This window comes from Tupaia chinensis, unplaced genomic scaffold, assembly GCF_000334495.1.
Source record: "Tupaia chinensis unplaced genomic scaffold, TupChi_1.0 Scaffold148234_1, whole genome shotgun sequence".
Lineage (NCBI taxonomy): Eukaryota > Metazoa > Chordata > Mammalia > Scandentia > Tupaiidae > Tupaia > Tupaia belangeri.
Window position 1 is genome coordinate 988,519 of NW_006208084.1, and position 17,146 is coordinate 1,005,664.

A 17,146-nucleotide genomic window follows, 5' to 3' on the forward strand; every position below is an offset into this window, starting at 1 on the left:
AGGAATGAGGCACTCCTATCCCTCCCATCTAGGGACATGACTGTGGAGGCTGAGTAAGGGAAGAACTCTCACTCCCACCCAGGAGTAAGAAGGAGCGTCCCCTTCTGGCATCAGTAGTGACCACCTGCACTTCTCCCCCTAGAGGGCAGTAATGATATGCCACCCTTTCCTCCTTCCGAGAAAGGCAGCTACAATAGAAGCTTTAACTAAGAGCCAGAGGCTCATGACATAATACACACAATATCCAGTTCTCAGTCCAAAATGATGCATTATACTGAGAACCAGGAGGATCTAAAACTGGATAAAAAAAAGAACCAAGAGATGCCAATGGCAAGATGACAGAGATATTAAAGTTATCTTAAAGCAGCTCTAATGAAAATACTTCAATGAGCCATTATTGACATACTTGAAACAAATGAAACACTTGAATCTCAGTAAAGAAATAGGAAGTTTCAGCAAAGAAATGAAAGATAAAGAAGCACTAACTAGAAATTTGGAATGGAAAGTACTAAATAATAACCAATAACTAATAAAAACTCAGTGGATGAACTCAGCAGAACAGAGAGGGGAGAAACCGGTGAAAGAAGATAAAACAATATAAAACAGAAACAAAATAGACTGAAATGAAGTAAGCAGAGTCTCAGGGAACTGTGGCACTATAACAAAAGACTTAACATTGGAATTCCAGAAGGAGAGAGAAAGAGGGTGGAAGTAAAAACATGCATAAGTAGTGGCTGAGAATTCCCAATTTGGCAGAAGACAAAACCTAGAGATTCATGAAGCTGAAAAGAAATTCCAAAAGGGAAAAAGCCAAAGAAATCAATACCAAGACATATTATAAACTTTTGAAAACTGAATACAAAGAGTGGCCAGCAGGTGGTGTGGTGGTTAAAGGTGCTGGATCCCCACATGGCTGATCACGGTTCACGTCTTGGACCTAGTGGCTTGCTTTCTTGCTTTCGCTTTCTCTGTTTTTCTCTCTGGCCAAACTAAAAAAATAATAACAAATGGAATTAAGTAAATAAATAATTCTTCTTTTTTGAGGGGAGAGGTTTTTTGCTATAGGGCTTGTGCGCCAGAAAGACAGAGAGAGATGGGGGACCAGCAGTTAGTGTAATGGTTGTGTCACTGGACTCCCATGTAGTCGCTGGACTCCCATGTAGTCGACAGCATTTCGAGTCCCAGACCCAGTCGCTTAAACTCATGCTAGGCGCATGTGCGTGCATGCTCAAGATCCTGAGAAGAGAATGGAGGAGAAGGGATCATGGAGTGGCCATCCCCCCTGGGGAGAGAGCGAGAGAGAAAGAAAAAGAAAAAAAAAGACAGAGAGACAGAAAGCAAGAAGTCACCCCCTCACAACCCCCCCTCCCCCCCAGGGAGGATGACCACGCCGCAATCCCTTATCTTCCATTCTCCTCTTGGGATCTTGGGCACACATGCACACGTGCCCAGCATGAGTTTAAGCCACCTGGTACGCGACTCGAACCATGGTCGACTACATGGGCGTCCAGTGACATAGCCATTATGCCAACTGCTGGTCTCAGTAAATAATTCTTAACAACAACAACAACAAAAAACCCCAAAAAATAATACAAAGAAAAAGCCTTGAAAGCATCTAGAGAAAAAGGAACATGACTTACAGAGGGAAAGCAATTTGAGTGAGAGTAAATGTCTCATGAGAAACCACAGAAGCCTGAAGGAAGTGGAATTATATTTTTCAGGTACTTGAAGAAAACAATGATCAATCCAGAGTCCCATGCCCAGGGAAAGTATCTATGACTGTTAATTTTATGTGTCAGTTGAACTTGGCTGGCCGTCATGGTGGCACAGTGCTAACGTGCTGCTCAAGGAAGCTGGATCCTATGTGGTGATCGTGGCCGAGTTCCCAGTCTGTTCGTCCGAAACACACTGGGATTAAATGTCCGGGGTTGGACAGGCTCAGGACTGGAGGAAGGGGAAGGTCGCATGACCAGACCCATGGAGGGTGTACCGCTCTCTTTCTTTCTCCCTCACTCTCGTGTGTGTGTACATGGGCTCTGTCATGGCTACAGAAAAACAGTTTGACTAGGCTAAGGAATACCCAGACATACCCAGACAGCTTTCCCTTTCTACCTTTCTCTCTGGTGAAAGCATGTGCCCCACAACAAAACTTAAATATATATACACACACACACACACACACATACACACACACATACACACACACATACACATACACATACACATACATACACATACACATACACACACATACACACATACACACACATACACACACATACACACACACATACACACACATACACACACACATACACACACACACATACACACACACACACACACACACAAAACGAAATTGAGACTCTAATTTTTAGAAAATCTTGGAACATCAGAGGGGGAAAAGAACATGGTAAATAAGAATGGGTAGATACAATAGACTTGCCTTTTATTCTTGAGTCTTCTGAACTATATTTGATAATATATTTGTGTATTTAACAATAAAGCAGATAGCATAACACTGTGTGATGAGGTTCCAAATGGAGGGTGGAACGACAGAAAGAGGGCAAGGTTGCTGTACTTCACTTAAACTGGTAACCTGACAGCAGTAAACTGATTAGTTACATATATAATGCAGTATCTAAGGCAACCACTAAGAAAGCTATTCAGGAGATGAACTAAAACACTGTAGATAAAACAAATGGAATTCTAAAAAATGTTTTGAGCTATCCACAAGCGAGCAGGAAAAAGCGGCAGAGGTTAGCTCAGCCACAGTGCAGGAGCAGGCGTGTTGCTGTAGGATACGGGAGAGCATATGGGAAACCTCCAGGAACTTATCTCAAGTCTATCTGAATATGCTGATATGCCCCCAAGCTTGTGGTGTCAAGGCTTTGAGGAGAATTGTGTCACAAAGACTCCGCTGAGGGTGCTTCTCTTTCTCTCTCAAAGGAAATAAATAAACATTAAAAAACAACAACAGAGAAATGAAAAACAGAGAGAATAACCAGAAAACAGAAAATTAAATGACAGAATTAAGCTCTGATATATTAATAATTCCATTATATATAAGTGGTTTAAATACACCAACTGAAAACTAGAGATACAGGGCTAGTTGGTGGCATGGTGGTTGGGGCAGCTGGATCGTACATGACCAGTGCTTGAAAGGCGTGCTGGGTACATGTGCTTGTATGCTCAAAATCCCAAGAGGAGAGATGGAAGAGAGGGACTGAGGAGTGGTTACCCCCCCCCACCCCGTGAGGAGTGCTTTCTCACTTTCCTTCACTTTCTCCTTTATCTTTCTCTAGCAAGTGCATGTGCCCTCTAGCAAAATAAAAAAAAAAGAGATTAGCAGAGTGGATTTAAAAACATGAACCCAATTGTATGTTGTCTACAAGAAACTTGCTTCAAGTATGATACAAGTAGGTTGAAAGTGAAAATAATGTAAAAAGATACGTCATGCAAACAATGAAAGGAAACTAGGAGTTGCTATATTAATATCAGATAGAATAAATTTCAGAGTAAAGAAAATAGCTAGACATTGTGAAATGTATAATAAGAGGATCAGTCCACTGGAATACACAACAATCCTGTGTGTAAGCACTAACTGATGAGTTGTAAGACATGAACAAAAAACTGAGAGTAAAAGGAGAAATAGACAAACCCATAATCGTATTTGGAGACTTCATTACCTTTCTCTCAACAGTTGACAGAACAGGTGAAAACTTCATGAAATACCACATTTTAAAAGTATCAGCTTCAAGTAAGAAAAAAAGAACTCCCAAATAATCTGATTAAAAATGGACAAGACTTTCTGTCTCAAAAGAAGACATACAAATGACCAATAGGTGTTGAAAAATGCTTCACATTACTAAAACCACAATGATATCACCTCACTCCTATTAGAATGACTATTATCAAAAAGACACAAAAAGAAATAACAAATACTGGTAAGGATGTAGAAAAAGGGAAACTCTTTACATTTTTTTCTTTCTTCACATGTGTGCACATGTAAGCCAGTGAGGGAAAAACAGAGGAACCCTCCACGGGGTCTGGCCATGCTGTGAACTTGTTCTTCCAGTCCTCCAGCCAGATCCTTAGATCCTGAGCACCTGTGTGGGTTCTTAGCATGTTTCAAGCTGGCCAGGCCAGGGGTTTGAGCTCTGGTCGCCATGTGCAATCCGACTTCTCTTGAGCATGACCACTGCACTACAGAACCAGCCTACAAAGGGGAAGCTCACGCTTTGGATGGGAATATGAACTAGAACAGCCATTATGGAAAACAGTGTGGAGGTTCCTCAAAAAGCTAAAAATAGAATTACCATGGCATACAGCAATCACACTACTGGGTACTTAGCCAAAGGCAGTGACATCAGTATGTTGAAGAGATACCTGCAGTTCCATGTTCATTGCAGCATTATCCACAATAGCCAAGATATGGACTTAATCTAAGTGTCCATCCACAGATGACTGGATAAAGAAAACATCATGTGTATATATGTATATATATATGCAATGGAATAATGTTCAGCTATAAAAAAGAATGAGACCCTGTCATTTGCAGCCAATAGAGGACATATCTAACATATTAGGTAAAATAAGCCAGGCACAGGAAGCATAATCTCATTCATTTGTGGAATTTAAAAGGCTGATCCCATAGAAGTAGAGAATGGAATGGGGTTAATGGAGGGTGGGGAGAGATTGGTTGTTGGGTATGAAATTACAGTCAGGTAAGAGGAATAAGTTCTGTTGTCTTGCACGGTACGGTGACTCTAGTTAACAATATTGTATTTTAAGAACTTTTTTTAGGTTTTTGCCATAGATCACCTGCACTTGCCAGAGAGACACAGAGAGAGACAGACGGGGGAAAGTGAGAAATCCCCCAAGGGATAGCCACACTGCAATCACTTCTATTCTCCTCTTGGGATTTTGGGCACGTGTGCACACACATGTGATGGAAAAATCACACCAGCCTGGTTTTTGAGCTGCCAGGTACAGAAGGTGAATTGCAGTCAGCCGTGTGGAATCTAAAGTCCTAGCCACCATGTCATCTGCTGGCTCCAACAGTACTGTTTATTTATTTATTTATTTATTTATTTATTTATTTATTTTTGAGAGTTTTTTTGCTATAGGGCGTGTGTGCTCATCAAAAAGACAGAGAGAGACAGACAGAAAACAAGAAATCACTCCCCAAGGGGGATGGCCACGCCACAATCCCTTCTCCTCCATTCTCCTCTCGGGATCTTGGGCATGCATGCACACGTGCCCAGCATGAGTTTAAGACACTGGGTCCAGTACTCGAATTGCGGTCCACTACATGGGAGTCCAGCGACATAGCCATTACACCGACTGCTGGTCCCTATTTATTTATCATTTTAAAAAAAGAATTATTTTATACAACTTTATTCATTATTATTTTTTAATTTGATCAGAGAAAGATAAAGAGAGAAAGAGCAAACTGCCTGGTCTGTGTCTTGAACCAGTTGGCCATGTGGATGCTCAGTGTCTTTAAACACTACACCACCTGTCGGACCCAGTACTGTATATTTAAAAGTAACCATACTTTTAGAATGCTCTCACCACAAAGAAATGATAAATGTTTGAGGTGATGAATTTGTTAAAACCCTGATTTAATCACCACAAAATGTATACATGCATTGAAATATCTCACTGTGTCCCATATATATTTACAATTATTATGTGTCAAGTGTAAAACTTTTAAAAATTCAGTTTAATAATATATGTCAATTATACTCCAGTAAAGGTGCCAAAATGTTAAAAAAGAATCAAATCAAATTTCTAGAGAAGAAAGCTACAGTGTCTGAGATTTAAAAAAAAAATGCACTAGGTGAGATTAATACCCAATTGGACACTGAAGAAGAAAAGATTTCTTTTAGACACAGCAATAGAAATTATCCAAAATGAAACACAGAGAAAAGAAAGACCCAAAAGATGAAGCATTTCACAGGACTGTGGGACTTTCAGCCTAATATAAATGCAATTTGAGTACCTGAAAGAGGAGAGAGAATGGATTAAAAAAAATACATAAAAAATTTGAAGAAATAATGCTACAAAAACTTCCAAATTTTTCAAAACCAAAAACATAAAATGATATAAAGTCATAATCTAATCTAATCTCAAAAGGAGTCGGGGACAAAAACACCTGGGTGCAGAAAGACAATTTTGCAGACTGAAGACTGTTTTCTACAGGAAGCCTTCTTGCAAATTAGGCCTTAGCTAGTGTCTGGGAGCTTGGATTTTGGAAAACACGTTTTCTTTTTTCCTTTCTGACTGAAGGTTGATAATTCTGGCCCAATGAATCAGGATTCACAGAATGTAACCCGTAAATCCCCCAGTCGAGGGACTTCAGACAGGCTCACATAAAAAAACTTGATTAAATGGCAACAGCTCTGAGCCCTCACTTAATTTACTCAGAAGGGGTCCAGCTTTCTGTAGGGTGTCCCCCAATTTCCCAGGTGCCAGGAGGTTTTTGCACATACCCATCATTTAGCTTCCATTACTCCTCTCCTATTCCCAGAAGCCCTCCCTGATGACCTTGTTACCTTCTGAGTATCTGCAATGATATGGCTTCAATAGAGCTACCTACTGCCTATGACCCCAATTCACTTCCTTTCACCTCTCTGCCTTGGGGAGTCACATGGCAAAAATGCTTGGTCCCTGAGTGTCCCAGGAGCTCCTCAGGAATGAGTTCCTTCAGAGGGATGGACAGCCGTGCCTTGCTCCCAAGGCACACCCACAGTACCAGATGTCTGGACTGTCACTGCTCTGTGAGGACAGAATTCTCAGGGCTGAGTCTGGATTATCTGTCATGCCCCTTGACTTCCAGCTCCCCGTGCCAGGACAAACTGCCTCCCAGGATCTGCCCTTTCAATCGAGGCCACTCCCACCTCTGTCTGTATATCTCATAGATACATATGGATATATATATATATCTCCACAAGATACACATATAATTTATGTGTACAAAATGTAATGCCTCAAACTCCAGAGGGAAGGGTTCAGAGTTCCTTTCCTTCTTCTCTCTGCAAGTGTTTCTTATATATAACCTGGCTACATAAACGAGCAAACAACATGATGAATGACCATTGATATCCCATTACTCTGCCCTCAGTCTCTGAGTTCTAGATGCTGAAGACCGACGTTCTGGAATGACTCAGTTCCCACTCTGCCCCAAACCTACTCTTCTCCTTTCTTACTGGCCAAATCTGGGACATCTGGGCATGGAAATAAATAATGGTGTTAACGAAGTACAGTTACCGAATAGAGTAGGAATCATTTACTCCACTGATAAAAGTAAGTAAGTAAAGTTCTAGAGGAAAGGTGCTTCCTTGCAGAGGAAATCCGACTAGTAAGTGGAGAAAACAATGATGATGAATGAGGTGAATTTGGCAATGAGCATAATAACTCATTGAGGTGAATGTGGTCAGAGAATGCTGCTCCAGGGGCTGAGGTTTGAAGAGTAATGGGTTAGTTCCATCATCTCAAAGAAGCTGCCACTCTGTCAGTGGCCATCGCTGGGGCCAGCAGATGGCATAATGGACTCCCACATAGTTGACGGCGGGTCAAGTCTTGGACCCCGGGGCTTAAACTCACGCCGGGGGTGTGTGCACATGCGTGCCCAAGATCCCGAGCGGAAAAGGGAGGAGAAGGCATGGTGGTGTGGCCATCCCTCCTGGGGGTGATTTCTCGCTTTCTGTCTCTCTCTGTCTCTCCGGTGAGTACACGTGCCCTGTTCCAAAAACACCTTTAAAAAAAACCCGTCATCACTTGCAATGACACCACATGCTTCCCTATATAATGCACTGAGACTAAAACACCACTCCTATAATATTCATACCCAAAGTTCACAGCCTAAGTCTTATTATGAGCAAACGCCAGACAGCGCTCAAATTAAGGACATCCTGTAATGTAACTGGTAACTGGTTCCTCATTCTTTCTTTATTGTCAAAAGCATGAACTCGCCAGAGAGAGAGAGGGAGAGAAAAAGAGCATCCTCCCAATATGGCACAATCCCTTTTCCTCCATTTCTCCATATGGGATTTTGGGCATGCATGCATATATACCCAGTGTGGTTTTCAAGCCACTGAAATGGGATTTGAACTGCAGTCTGCCATGTGGGATCTGGCTCCCTATACACAGGGCTGAAACGCTGCTCACAGGGCTGGCCCTGCAGTGACGTTTTCTAAAGGCCGTATTGGCCCATGAGCCAGTGAGGTGTGTGGTCAGGGGAATGTGGAGGTGATTAAACTTCCAGTTCACTCTCTGGGAGTCCGTGGGCTAGGGCACGAGGTAAGTATTACCTCTTCTTTACCTTGCATGGTATTATTAGGCCCTGGGTCCTTTGAGAGTACATAACAAAAGTGATTTCTTTGGAAGATTTGATTCAGAAGCAGGAAAAAAGATGTCAATGCTAACACATTTTCTTTGAAAAACAAACAAACAAACAAACAAACTTACAGGGCTAACAGGTGGTACAGTGGCTATGAGATTAGTCTCCCACGCAACTGACTGCGGTTCAAATCCTGGACCTGGCAGCTTGAAACTCACACTGGTTGCATGTATGTGTATGCCCAAAAATCCCGGAGGAGAGTGGAGAAGGGATAGCGGCATGGCCATCCCTCCTGGGGGATGATTTCTCGCTTTCTCTCTCTCTGTCTCTCTTTCTCCTCTCTGGCGCACACACGCCCCCTATGGAAAAACCAAAACCCAAACTAAACTGACATATAAAAGTATCATTTGTATAAGGCTCACCTACATGTGAGCCATCTTCGTAATCCTTATAGCCATCCTCTGTGCTTATTTAAACTTGTGAAGATAGAGCTTATTTCAGGAAACGAAATGGGGCAAAGTTACTTGCCCCAAATCAAACAAGTAACTGTACACCTGCGTGCCCAGCGATGACCTCTAATTACAATTATACAACCCTGGGGTTGGGAAGGGCAAGCTAGGCTGGTAAGGAAGGTTCTAGGAAGGCAATGATTAAATTTTCCTGCCTAGTTTAAGGTGCCTGGGTGGGTGTGTCAGTCTCCTGCTCCTTGAGGCCTTTCTGCACATATCCACTAGAGGGAGCTGCGGGTCTAGTTCAGTACTTTTTGAATCTGGTGGTTAGAGGAATTGTAAAAACAAAAGCAGCTTCGGCTTTGGGACGTTTTGCCTGTGCATACCCCTTCTGCTTTTGTAGCCAATTTTGCATTTATAATCTCTAATTATTCTTTTCACAAGAGGGCTTCCTGAATAAGCTTTAGGCTCCTCAACTCTGTATACAGCCCTGCTTTTGTGAATAGCTCAGTAACTCATGCAGGGAGTCTGGGAAACATGGAACGTAGCTTTCCAAGGGGTCTGGCTGAACCCCACTCTGGGCTGCTGGCTTCCAGAGAGCTGGACCTCTGCCCTGTTTGACCCTGATGCTGGCGCTGTAGAACACAGAGAGCTGACTGCCAGTGTTTGTTGAATGACTGATACAGGGAGGTAAACAACCCGCAGAGCCATTGCCACTGCTCTGGTCCTTTCTTAGGGTCTCAGTATCCCCCATATAAGTGGCAGTGGGGCTATCGGGCTAGAATTCTCCAACGCTCCTTCCAGTCACGTATTTCCTCTGTGATTCCATCCCTGCCCCCTCTCCCCTGCTCGGCTCTGCTACTTGCTGTTTTCTCTCTCTCTTTTAAAATTTCCACTTAGGTTTAGATCTTTGATCCACTTCGAGTTGATTTTTGTTAATGGTGAGAGAGACAGTAGTCCAGTTTCATCTTTCTGCATGTGGGTACCCAGTTTTTCCAGTACCATTTGCTAAAGAGGTTTTCCTTTCCTCAAACTATGAAGCTACTGGTGGAAAATACTGGGGAAACTCTGGGAGACATTGGGGTAGGCAAAGACTTCTTCAATAAGACCCTCAAAGCACAGGCAATAATACCAAAAATAGACAAGTGGGTTTACCTCAGATTAAGAAGTTTCTGCACAGCAAAAGACACAGTAACTAGTGTGAATTGACAGCCATCAGAAAGGGAGAATATTTTTGTAAATTATGCCTCAGATAAGGGATTGATAACCAGAATTCACAGAGAACTCGGATGGCTTACTTAAAAAAAAAAAAAAAAAAAGATGAGCTCAATTGAAAGATGGGAAAATGAGCTGAACAAACAACTCTCTAAGGAGTACATGTGAGCAGCCAAAAAGCATATGAAAAAAATGTTCAACATCCTTCATCGTAAGGGAGATGCAGATCAAAACCACAATGAGATTCCACCTAACCCAAATCAGAATGGCAAAGATGAAAAAAAAAAAAAACACAAAATATGGTAAGTGCTGGTGAGGATGTGGTGAAAGGGGAACGCTCCTACGTTGTTGGTAGGAATATAAATTGGCCCAGCCACTGTGGGGAACAGTATGGAAGTTCCTCAAAGATCTACAAATAGAACTACCATATAATAAGACAGGAGAAAACTCAGTCAGAGAAGTGCTTGTACTTTTATGTTTATTGCAGCATTGTTTCCAATTGCTAAGACATGGAACCCACCCAAATGTTTACAAACAAATGAATGGGTAGAAAAAGTGTGACACATATACTCTGTGGAATACTACTCAGCTGTAAAAAATAATAAGACCCTGGCATTTGTTAGAAAGTGGAGAAACATGGAAGATTTACTGCTGGGTGAAGCAAGGTAGGCTATGAAAAAGAAACATTGTATGTCTCCACTCAATATATACTGACTGTCCACACTCTATGGTGGAAACTGAAAGATTAGAGGACATGGAAGCATTGAAAATGGTTATGGGTACTGGAGACAGTATGGGAAGAGGGTGGGAGAAAGGGGAGAGTGTAAGAAAAGAAATTAAGGAGAAAATAGACAAGACATAGAAATGGATAATTACCTGTTGATGATAATGTGCATAGTATCCAAAAAAAAATTCTGCTTTGGGCCAACAGATGGCATGCAGGCTAAGGTGCTGGATTCTACATATTTGACTGTGCCCCCCTCCAGGGGGCATGACCATGCTGCAATCCCTTCTCTTACATTCTCTTCTCAGAATTTTAGGCATGAACACACACACACACACACACACACAAAGTATTTTTCAACTTTCTGGGTTTGGGACTCAAACTGCTCAGTCAGCCATGTGAGCTCTAGCTGCCTCAACCTCAATGCCACAGGCTGGCCCAAACATACTGTTTTAAGTAGACAATTCTAAGGTTTTGTTTTGTTTGTTTGTGTTTCCCAGAGGGTGTGTGCAGTCACCAGAGACAGAGAATGAGAGAGGGCGAAAGTACCTTCACACACCCCCCCCAGTAGGGCATGATCACATCACAACTCCTGCGCTTCCATTTCTCTATCCTGTTGAGATTTCGTACACACACAAATGCACACATACACATGCCCGACATGTTTTTTAAGCCACGGAAGCTGGGGCTTGAACCCCACGTGGCTATGTGGGATGTAACTCCCTTAACCATTAGGCCATGGGACTGTCGCCGCAATTCTAAGTTTTGACAAATGCATACACTTGTGTCAGCCCCCCAGCTTCGTGGTGCAGAACATTCCACCACCCCAGAAAGTGTCCCATGGACCCTTGCCCTCCCTGCCTCTGGTCCCTGGCAACTACGGATCTGCTTCCTGTCTCTGTGCTTTGCTGTTTCTAGAATTTCGTATAAACGGAATCCTCCAGAATGTAGTCTGTGGGGTCTGCCTCCTTTCACTCAGCATAATGTCTTTTCAGTTTCTTCCATGTTCTGTTATACATCACTCATTCATTTCTTCTCATTCCTGTGTAGTGTCGATTGTGTGGATAGACTGTAATGTATCTACTTTTTTTTTTGAGAGGTTTTTGCTATAGGGCACGTGTGCTCGCCAGACAGAGGGATAGACTATAATGTATCTGTCTACTTTTTTTTTGAGAGGTTTTCACTGTAGGGCACGTGTGCTCGCCAGACAGACAGAGAGAGACATAGAGACAGAAAGTGAGAAATCACCCCCTAGGGGGGATGGTCACGCCGCAATCCCTTCTCCTCCATTCTCCTCTCGGGATCTTGGGCACGCACGCACACGCACCTGGCGTGAGTTCTAAGCCACCGGGTCCGGGATGCAAACCGCGGTTGACTACGTGGGAGTCCAGCGACATAGCCATTATGCTAGCTGCTGGTTCCCTATCTGTCTACTTCTTGACGAACTAGTTCAGAATTAAACTTGCCTGAGTGTAGACATGGACTCTGCTGTGCATTGTCTGTATGGTTCCGAGCTGTTAGATTCTTCAAGCTTCAGTTTCTCAGCTGTACGATAGGGACAGACACCATCCCCGCAAGGTTGTTGAGAGGATTAAGTGGGCTTGCCCTCGAGGACCCCACCTCCAACCCGCTCTGTGCCTGGTGCTCCCAGCTAGCTGTCCTAACCGATGTACCTACCTGTCTCAGTCAGGTGTGGGACACACAATGTCGTCTTCTATTTCTCTCACAGTCTTGCGGGCAGATCCCAGGTTGTCTTGGTCATTTGCAGCTGAGAACAATTCCCAATTCCATTTACTGCTCTTCCCCTCCCTCCCCCAAGCCCAAGCCTGACCACGTCCCAGAGACCTGGGAGGAGCATGAGCAAGGGCTCAGGGGCTGTTGGGAGAAAAGGGTGGAACTCCTTGCAAGGAGCCCCTCTGTGGGGTCCTCACAGGTCGCCATGGAGCCTTCCCCTCTGCCCTTCTCTCTGATGTAGGAGTCCTGACCACCCTTCAGCCCCTAGCTTCTTGCTGCCCAGGTCACTTTGGGGTCACTGTGTCCCTTGAGGTTGGGACACAGAGGCTGCTCAGGCCTTGGTCCTTCTGTGGTCTCTGACCCGCAGGAAACTCACACCTTTGCCCACTACGTTTAAGACTGCTGAAGAGTCTCTCTTCGGTCCTTTTCGCCCCAGTCTGGGATCCTTAGAGGACAGATCAGAAACTCTGCTGTGGAAACATGGATCCAGGGTCCTTTTCATTCAAGCACGCCCAACTGATGCTAGCGACCTCCCTGCCCATGTCGCCTGGCTCCAGTGAGGCACTCACTGGCTGTCATCTGGAGCAGGCTCTATGTCTTTTTGTCCAAGGGCTTTCTTTTCTTTTCTTTCTTTTTTTTTAAAGATTTATTTTTACTTTTATTTATTATCATTATTATTCAATTTTGACCAGAGAGAGACAGAGAGAAAAGGAGATGAGAAAGCAAGCCCCAGGTTTGGGACTCAAACCATGGTCAGCCATGTGGGAGTCCAGCACCTCAGGCCAGCACCTCAACCACCATGCTACCTTCCTGCTGGTCTCCTTTTCTTTCTTTTTAAAAAATTTATGTCTTGGGATCAGCAGATGTTGAGTAGTTACATCATTGCTCTCCCACATGGTTTGTGTACCGGACCAAGCAGCTTGAAAATCAGGCCAGGCACCTGTGCATGCGCGCCCAAGATCCTAGAAGAAAGAAGAAGGGATTTCAGCATGGCCATCCCTCTCCCTGTTTGTGTTTTTATCTCTCTCTCTCTCTCTCCAGTGAGTGTGCACTCCCTAAGGCAAAAATCTATAAAGAACAAAGTTTGTGTACATTATTTATTTATTTATTTTTATGTGTGTACTATTGAACAAAGTGTACTTTATTTATTTATTTATTTATTTATTTATTTATTTTTATGTGTGTACTTTAAAAGAGAGAGAGAGAGAACCTTGATGGGCTCTTGCCACACTGCAATCCCCCCAACCCCAAGCTGGGGACAATAGGTACTAAAACCTATAGGAGCTGTGACTGTCTTGCAGGTCAAGCTAAGCAAGGACAGAAGTGCTTCTGCTACCTAGCCATACCCTGCCCACCCCTCTGCCACCCCTGTGGTCTATACTGGCAGAGGACCTAGTGGGATTCCTGAGGAGCATTATGAAAGGGCATCATGGGAGGGCATTAGGCAAGGGCATTATGGGAGGGCATTATGAAAGGTCATTATGGGAGGGCATTATGGGAGGGCATTATGGGAGGGAATTATAGGAGGGCATTATGGAAGGGCATTATGGAAGGGCATAGCAACCTCTAATTATAAGAGGGCATTATGGGAGGGCATTATAGAAGCCATCCCCTGCCCACTCCTGCAGCCTACACCAGCAGAGGACCTGCAGAGATTCCTGAGGGGCATTATGGAAGGGTGTCTTTGCACTGTGGGGAGAGGGCTGTGGCCTTTCCTGCTACACAGCCCTGCCTCACCCTAGCCAACTCTAAGAAAGCCACTCAGGAAAGTTTGGGCTGTGCCATAGTTTGGTTCCCCCAGAAGGAGACCTAGAAACAAGGATTGAAGGGTCAGTAGCTTCCATGAGGGATGATCCCAGAAATCCCAGGAGTGGAGTGAGAAAGACAGGAGAAGAGGTAGTGAAAGGTGGCTGGCTGCCTTCTCACTGTGAACTCGGCAGAGGGAGAGTTCTAGCAACCTCTACGGTGTCACTTCCTCTTCCTCTAAGGGCCCTGATCCTGTTTTGAGGGCCCCACTCTCATGACCTTATGAAACCTAGTTATCTCGCAAGGCTCCATCTCCGAATACCATCATTAGGGCTTCCGTATATGAATTTTGGGGAGGCATACTTCAGTCCATATAAACGTAGTAAAATGATAATTATTTGCCTCTAATTTTACTACCCTAAAATATTTTTATATCTCTATTCCTTATGCAGGGAAAGATACTCTTTTTTTTTTCTTTAAGTTTTAGAATTATTTATTTAATTTTATTTATTATTATTATATTTTAAAATTTGTACTCACCAGAAAGAGACACAGAGAGGGAGAGAAATTGGGGAAGCAAGTTGCCAGGTCTGAGATTCAAACAACAGCCCATGTGGAAGTCCAGTGCCCTAACCACCACACCACCTGCCGGCCCCAAGACACTCACTCTTTTGTTCCTGATTCCCTCCTTCCACCATGTTGAACAGGCATCCCACCTTATCATTCTACCACCCTAGTGTCACCCATCTCCTCTCCCTGTCCTTTGTGACTTCTCTAGGCCAGGCCCTTATACCAGCTAGGACTGAGTAACAGGAAACTGCCACAGTGGCTTAACGAGGTAAAGGCTGTGTTATCATGTGCAAAGAGAAGTCTGAGGCAAGCAGTGCAGGACAGGAACAGAAGCCCAAGAATTTTATCAGAAGCTCTGGCCGCTTCTACTCTATCTTACCATCTTTAGTGTTGGCTTTGGTTCTCATGACCACAAGATAGTTGCTGCTTCTCTAAGCATCATGCCCGCATTCCAGATCATAACTCCTAATTGAGAATCTTTGTCTTTTTGTTGGGAAGAGAACTCCTCACCAGAGTCATCCGTCTGCACTTCATTGGCCAGAGCCATCTCACATGTCTCTCTGTAGCTACAGCGGAGTCCAGGTAGGTGAGTAACTTTCCAGCTTCAATAGCAGAGGGAGGACAAGGATTCAAGGGGCTCAGAGTAGTATTCCCCATATCAGCTACATCGCCTTTTTTTGGTAAAATTTGCCAGAGGGTGTGTGTGCTTGCCTGAGAGGCAGAAAGAAGAGGAAAGTGAGAAAGCACCACCTCCCCCGCCCCATGGAGAATGGTCATGCCACAATCTCTTCGCCTACATTTTTCCACCCTGTTGGGATTTGGGGCACACATGCACATGCTCCCTGAATGTTTCTCAAGCCATCAGGTTTAGAACTTGAATCATGAGATTGGCCATGTGGGATGCAGCTGCCTTAACCATCAGGCCATGGGGCCAGCACCTCGTCTCTTACCTTAGCAGCCTCTTTTTTTTTTTTTTTTAGAGATTTTTGCCATAGGGCATGTGTGCTTGCCAGAAAGACAGAGAGATAGACAGCGAGAAAACACCCCCCAGGGGGATGGCCACGCCACAATCCCTTCTCCTCCATTCTTCTCTTGGGATCTTGGGCATGCACACACACACACACTTGGTGTGAATTTAAGCCACCGGGTCCAGGACTTGAACCACAGTTGACTAGGTGGGAGTCCAATGACATAGCCATTATGCCAACTGCTGGTCCCAGCAGTTTCTTTTCTTTTTTTTTTTAAAAAATTATTCATTGTCATTATTTTATTTTATTTTTTCGAAGTTGACCAGAGACAGACAGAGAGAGAGGAAAGTGAGAAAGCAAGTTGCCAGGTCCAGGACTTGAACTGTGGTCAGTCCTGTGGGAGTCCAGCTGCCTTAACTATCATGCCACCTGCTGGCCCCAACCTTAGCAGCCTCTTAACTGCTCTTTTTGCCTCGATTCTCCCCACAGCATTCTTGTTGACAATGTGTCTGTTTGAGGGGCGATGAAGAAATGAGGGGAAAAATGGAAATTCAAGGAAAAATGGAATTACACTATGAATTTATTCTGGTGCAAAAAAAAATGAAATCCATACAGTTTTTTCATGATACATATTTTCTATGAGCTATTTAAAAAAAAGTGTATTTGATCATTTCCTCCATGAATGAGGGAGACAGAAAGACAGCACCCTCAGTAAGGTCCTGATGCCCCAACCCACTCTAGTCTCAGCCAGCCCGAGATCATGGACATACGCTCACCTAGCAGACTGAGGAGGGAGGTGGACCTCTGAACTCGAACCTCAAACCCTCCCGTCTAGGTCAGCCTCCCAGAACATGGCGTTTTACTGCTGCTCCGCCGACGGACCTTCTTCCATGAATTGTGAAGTTTTGTGTCTAGCAGATCAGTGATAACACAGTAACAGTGGCACTGGGCCAAGCGTATACTAGGTGAGCGAGTGTGTGTTGAACATGCTGGACCTGGGCAACATCCCCATGGAAGTCATTTTATTATTGTTGCCCATTTTCCCTCGGCTGCTGTCCGTTTCCTTCTCTACATGAAAGCTCAGGCGGCCCCCATGACTCTGCTGGTCATCTGAGACAAACAGGTCTATTGGTCACCATAAGACACAAAACAGAACGTGGGTTCTGAGATGAGAATGCACAATCCAGTGTACCAGTCCGCTTTTTTTAAGACTCTTCCCTCCCTGATCCTGCTGGGGCTCACCACAGACAGGGCAGTGGGACTGATAGCTATTTTTTCTATTTCTTCTTATTTTAACATTTGCCATTTGGCGTGTACACTTGCTGGCAGAGTTGGGGTGGCAGAGAGGGGGAGAGAAAGGGCAAGTGAGAAATCACCCGCTGGGGGATGGCCA

At 44.1% G+C, this 17,146-nt stretch overlaps 1 long non-coding RNA gene across 1 annotated transcript in view; it reads left to right on the forward strand.

Moving 5' to 3' along the window:
- Positions 1-16,277, forward strand: part of LOC102488560 (uncharacterized) — a 24,903-nt gene extending 8,626 nt beyond the window's left edge. The window contains exons 2-3 of the long non-coding RNA XR_337628.3: positions 15,284-15,367; positions 16,243-16,277. This is a non-coding gene — a long non-coding RNA (uncharacterized LOC102488560). The remainder of the gene's footprint in view (positions 1-15,283; positions 15,368-16,242) is intronic.
- The last annotated feature ends 869 nt before the right edge of the window (positions 16,278-17,146 follow it).